Source organism: Corvus brachyrhynchos, unplaced genomic scaffold (assembly GCF_000691975.1).
Source record: "Corvus brachyrhynchos isolate BGI_N302 unplaced genomic scaffold, ASM69197v1 scaffold114, whole genome shotgun sequence".
Classification (NCBI taxonomy): Eukaryota; Metazoa; Chordata; class Aves; order Passeriformes; family Corvidae; genus Corvus; species Corvus brachyrhynchos.
Genome location: NW_008238337.1, coordinates 1,793,814 through 1,799,995, shown reverse-complemented (window position 1 = coordinate 1,799,995; position 6,182 = coordinate 1,793,814).

Here is a 6,182-nt window from a genome sequence, read left to right as displayed (position 1 = left end):
TGCTTGGGGGGCTCTTTTTGAAGCCTTGGTGGTGAGGATGTGCCATGTGCCAGGTCTGCCTCCCACCCCACGTGAAAATTTGTGCCTGGCTGCTCACAGGTGATTTTTAACCTCTTATCTGCCCTGGGAAATGCGGATGTGCTCACATGGGATGGAAGCAGCAGCATGGAAAAAATGAAGCTCCAGTAAGATTATTTGAGCACCTAGGCCCTGTTACAATCTTTAGCAAGCCTGTTTTGGTGAAGTCAAGCTTATAATATTTGACCAGAGTTGCACACGAGTCTGTTGATATCAAACTTTGGTCTTCCAGCCCCAAAGCCACTTCTTCACTGTTGCATCATTGGATGTGCAGCAGGGTGGGTGCTGGATGTGAGGTTTGCTGTTCTACTTTGCTCCTTAAAAATTGGAGTAGGTCTGTGGAATTTGTACAAGCCTTTCTGGGCTTCTGACTTGTCTGGATTTAGTCTGGATGGACTGAACAGAGGAACAGCTGAGTGAATTTAGCTGGGTCAAATTTTCAAGGAGACTGACAGCAAGAGGGATGTGCTCAAGTAAGGAAATCAGAGCTGTTCTACCATTTTTAATAGGTTTAGTATGCCTGCAAGCACTGGACTTTTAGGGTTTTGTTGAATATATCCTACCCGTTGTAAAGCAATTTAGCTTTGTTTTAATAAATGCTACAGAGCTCTGTACTGTAGCTCCACAGCAACAGAAAACTGGGAAAAAACGTTCTCAGTTTTCAGATTTTGCAGAGTGACTGAGTTGCTATGGGCTGTATTCTTGCATGTGGCACTGTGAAATTAAAATATCAAGAAGTAAATAACTCCAACCAACAACACCAATACCAACCTTATTCCTGCCTTCTTGTGCTAAGTTACAGCAGTGATAGCTAGAAAAGTTTTTTCAACTCTTCCTGTGTTCCATTCAGAAAAGCAAAGCTACTAATGTTGCTTTTTAAAGAGTTTTTACACTGGTGTTCAGCACTGATCTAAAGTTTGAACTGCTAGCCATAGGAAAGAATATTTATGTAATAAACCACCACCATCATGAAATCCCTTTGGACTTAAGGAGAAGATGTGCAGAATAGAAATTAAATGCAGCAGAGGTAAACAGAAATTTAATAAGGTTCTATAGGAATTCGTGTACAAACCTAAGGAGTTTAATGGAAAATGAGAGGTTATTTTTAATCATCCTCTGGAACTCTACAGCACGTTTTTAATTAAATTACGTAGGATGGATAGGAAAAAACCTAAGGAAAAATGACTAATTTTCTATTAACCTTTATTCAACTTTTTCATAAAATGAATTAAGTTAATGACTCATTTCTGTTTGTGTCATCTCGGTGAAAGCTCATATTTACAAAGTTTAAACTGTCTCCAATATTTCTGGTCAGTCCTGTCCTTCCACCCCTCATTTGGTTATCCCATGTCCCAACGTGGACACTCAATAGGAAGATGAATCTATATAGAATGTGAGACTACAGGATACTAAGCCATGCTCAACCTTTGATTTATTGTGGAACCATGAGGGGTTTTAGCTATTTTTCTTTATTCTGATTTGTGCGATTCTCCTGGGAAAGAGGACTTTCCTGAATTCCAGGTTCATCCTGACTGGTTTGAAATGGGTATCTAAAAGAACCACCTTGGTTTTGGCCATCAGCAACTCAAGAGTGGAGCCATATGGACCCTCTGGATTTTTTTTTTCCCCTTTTTTTTAACCTTTTGTGGCCTTGTTGGGTTTGATTTGCTGTGCTGCTTTAATAACTGTAAAACACAGTAATTAAAGAAAACTTGAGAAAGTCATCAGCCTTTTAGACACTGATAATTTTTTTGCTAGGCTGGATAATGATTGCACTCACATTGGTCTCTTAAATGAAATTTCATCTTAGGCTTTGAAAAAACGCTTTGACGTTTCCTTTAGTATGAGAGAGAAACCAAGTCCACAGATACCCCCTTGAAAATGGCTTTATTAATTAATCCCACGTGGCTCGTCAATGTTGCTGGTGTCTCCATTAGTTACATGCAGAAATAAAGACAAATGGCTCTTGTTAATAGCCCCAGGAATGCATAAATCTTGCTTGTTTATGGAAGAAGGCAACACAAGGAGACATTATGTTACAAGGCTTTTTGGATTTATGGTGTTGCTGCCTGTGCTGGCACGGATTTAGGTCAGAAATGTGTGGATGGGTGCAGTGTCCTGGTTGTAGTGTCCTGGTTTTTTTAGCATTACCCGGAGATTCCCCGCTGCTGCTGCAGCTTGGGGGTGGGAAACGCCTCTGTGATAGGCTGGGGGCTGGAGGAGGCAGCTGGGTCATGGGAATCTCTCTGTGCTGCTTGTCCCCGTTGTGAGGGTTTGGAGCCTCTGTCCTCGGCAGGAGTGGGAAGGGACTCCTGTGCTGGCTCAGCTTCCCCTTCGCTGTGGGTCTCAGCTTGATGCCCTGTAAAAGATCCGACTGTTTCATAGAAAAGCAGTTTTGGTAGAAAGGAATCTCATCCTCTTGGCTTCCCACTTTTCTTCATGGCCTGTGCTTTCCTGCATCCTGCCCCTACCATATGCAGCTCATTTAATCTCGCACAGGTTGGATCTCTTGCCACTGTAGAAACATCAGCTGGAAGGATCTTCTGGGGGTTTCCAGACTCCTGCTTGGAGCAGGACAGTTGCCCACATGAGCAGTGGTTTTGCTGAACTGAGTCACAAAGCCTCTTCTCCTGGGAAGGGGATTCATCCCTTCCCTGGGGCCTGTTCCTGTGCTCTCTAAGGGACAACTTTCCTGACCCCTAGATTAAGTCTTCCAAACTGTGACTTGGGCTGTTGCTGCAGTTTTCCTGATAGATCCCCTTTTGGGATCACTCAATCTGTTATTTATTGTACTCAAATTGAGCTGATTCTGCTGCCTCTGGTCCTTGCTGACCTGTTATCACCTTCCCTCCTGCCTGCTGAGGCTCCCCCAGTCCAACAGGGTGAACAGTACATAATTTCCTGAAAATATCTTAGGTTTTCAGCTGTCACAGCTCACACCTCTCTTTGCCCTTCCACTCTTCCCTGCTCATCTTTTATTGCTTGTCTTAGGAGAGCAGTGGTCCCCTTGCTGGGGAGGAGCTGCCTGAGGGTGCTCACGATGGCTGTGTTCATCATCTTACCAGAAGGCCAGACTTTCCTAAAAGGGTGCAGATGGGTACTTTTGAAAAACAGTTTGGTTGTCTGTCTAAGAAAATTTTGGTTTAATTTTTCTCCATGACTGAGCAGTGCTTTATGGAGTCAGACCTCCTGGAAATCCATCATACACTGGGAAGGGACTGTGGCTGCTCAAATCATTGCTTGTTTCCCAAACAGTGCAGAAAGGAATTTCCTCTTAATTTTGGAGTAGAGGAACAAGCACTCTGTGTAGCTTGTTTTAACAGTTGATGTAATTAATTCTGCTCTTTTAGCTGGGCTTTGCTATTTTTATCAGCCCTGGACTTGCGTACTGCTGTAGTAACAGCTCTGGGGCAGACCTCCTGTTCCTCCCAGTCCCGAGTGTGAGGTACAGCTCTAATTATATTTACAGTTAATTCACAGTTCACCGAGCGAAGCTTGGGGCCAGTTTCACAAGTGCTTTGCTCTGTTATCAAACTGCTAATAAATATGGAGAGCCGTTGTGAGAGAACACAGGCAGCAAAATCCTAACAAGAGTGGGAATTTGTGTGTTAGAAATCCCATGCTACAGCAGCTCATGAAAAGCACCCACAGAAGGTGCACTCAGGATACCATCACAAAGATGGTATTTTACTGAAACACGATTTAATTGGTGTGTAGGCTTTGCTGCTCCCTTTTGAATGCTTAATGGCTACTGAGGTATTTGGCTGGAGGAGAGCAGGAGACACTCTTGTGTTTTAAGTTATTAGGCTGTGATCAAGAGATGTTTTAAGACCTGCAGAGTGGCTGGGCTTTGAATTTCAGCGGACTCTTCATCTCTGTGTGTCTCAATTCTCCAGTCGTAAAACAGAGATAATGTGTGCAAAATGAGGCTGCCATTGTAGGTCCTGCCTGGCTGCTCCAGGCCAGACCGAGGTGACTCCTGCAGCTGATGGCTCCGGCTGCCTTCTCTCCCGCTGCCTGGCCCAGGGCACTCCAGCTGGCTGGGCCACCACGAGGCTGCTGGCTTCCCACGCTAGACAGGCTCCACAGACAGTGCTGGCAGTAGCTGGGGTGGGCAGCAGGGCCAGGGGATGCCACCAGTCCTCCCTCAAAGTTGTTCTGTTAAAGCATGTTTAGCCACCTCCACAGTGGAAACTTCCCTGCCCAGGTAAGCCCTGTGCTCTGTTTGCCTCTGGATCTGTGTTAGTTCCATCCCTGAGTTTTCCCTGCTGTTCCATGGGTTTCCCCGTGGTGAGACAGGGGCTCTAGGGGGGAACTATCCCATAATTTCTCTCTTCTTTCCTGTAGTTGCATCTGGGCATGGCAGCTCCCCAGCTGGAACCTGATTTTGTGCAACTGTTTTCAAAGCAAACTGTAGGAACAAGGAATAATGGGAGAAGAGGTTGTTTGGATGGAAAACTTCTGCGCACATCTGTCTTCCCTATTGACTTAGCTTTTACTCCAGCACCCCCATCCCTGAGGACTGAGGTTTCTTCCCTTCTTGTGTCTCCCCAAAGCTCTTGGTACATTTTTTATTAGGTTTTCTCTTTTCCAGCCTCAACAGTTGGAGCTGATGGGATTTCAGACCAAGCACTGCCAGTCTTGCCTGTCAGTGGGAGCTTCCTCAGGGGGGTGCATTTATCTGGAGTCCCTCCTGTTGAAGCTGGGCTTAACTGTGAAATTTCATAGCAAACACCATGGCTGGGTCAGGTCACCAAACTGGTTCATTTTGTTGTGGAAATACTTCCAGGCTAATTGAGAGTCCTGTGCACCAGTAAGGAGGAAGAAGGTTGTGGTACGGCCTGGCCTTCAGAAAAAGAATGAATTATTGATTTGTCTGACTGGGATAGTTGATATATAACGTGGTACTGTTATGCCTTTTTCCTCCCAAGGATAGGCTGGGTATTGATTGGAAGATCATCTGTATTTTCAAATGTCTTAGCCAGGCTGTAGGTGTTGAAGAATTTTTCAGCAAGTACAACAAAATGTCGAAGTTATTTTGTGCATTAAGCCCTCTCCCTGTACTAAAAATTCCCTCCTGGCTTGACATTGTGGTATGGATGTCGATGTTTATATTTAACTTTATTTTTAGACTACTGGGCCAGATCAAAGGGAGAAATTGGATATTGGTAGTAGGCAAAAGCTGCCCATTAAGAGATATGGAAGTCGTGCAGCTTTTCTGCAGCAGAGCTATGCAGGAGGCTAAAGCCCTTTAGTAACTTATTTTCCCCCAAATCCACTCCTGGCTGTTTAGAGTGAGCACATAATTTAGGTCAAATTGTGCAAAAAGTGAAGAAGACCCCCCTTTGTCCCTGTGTTTTGCCTTCTCAATTGAGTTTCATTTTTCTGCACCTCCAATGGTCATTTGCCATTTCCCAGGAAGCTGAAGGTGGTGTGACAGTGTGCAGCAGGTCTGTGTGTCCCTGCTCACATGTCCTGTGGTGATGGGGCTGGGCTTATCCACTGTGCAGAACTGAACACCAGGCAGTTTCACTGCATTTTGGGGTTATTTGTATCCCTTACTAATTTACCAGCTGGCTTTGCTTGATAACATACCAAGACTTAGTGGCAGGGAGGCACAAAACACTGAATTCGCCTTCTACCAAATCGGTGCTCTGTGTTTATATTTCCATGCTGGTTGCCAGCCATAGGTTCCCTACTAGGTTTTCTCCAATTATTATCTCTTGCACTTACTTTGGGTTTGGATTCGAAGCAGGGTTTCAATGCCTTTGCCCTGTACCTGCTGGCAGAGAAAGGGTGGCTGCCCCAGGTGCTCTGCTGTCCCATTTCTGGAAGCACTGGCTGGTGGAGGTGTCCCCCGGTGAGCCAGAGCAGAGGGCAGAGCCGAAGCTGGAGCAGCTGCTTCTGGAGCTCTCCGTCTGCAGACAGCTGGTGGGGCTGGTCAACATGTGTTATTTCCCCATGGACCAGCTCTAAGCAGCTGTCATGGGAGGGAGTGACCTTTTTTCCTCTCTTCCTTTTTTTTAATTTTTAATTTTTTCTTTCTTTTTCTCCCCTAGCTGGCTCTAGAAGCCAATCACTGTAAGTCTCCAGAAGGAGGGGGC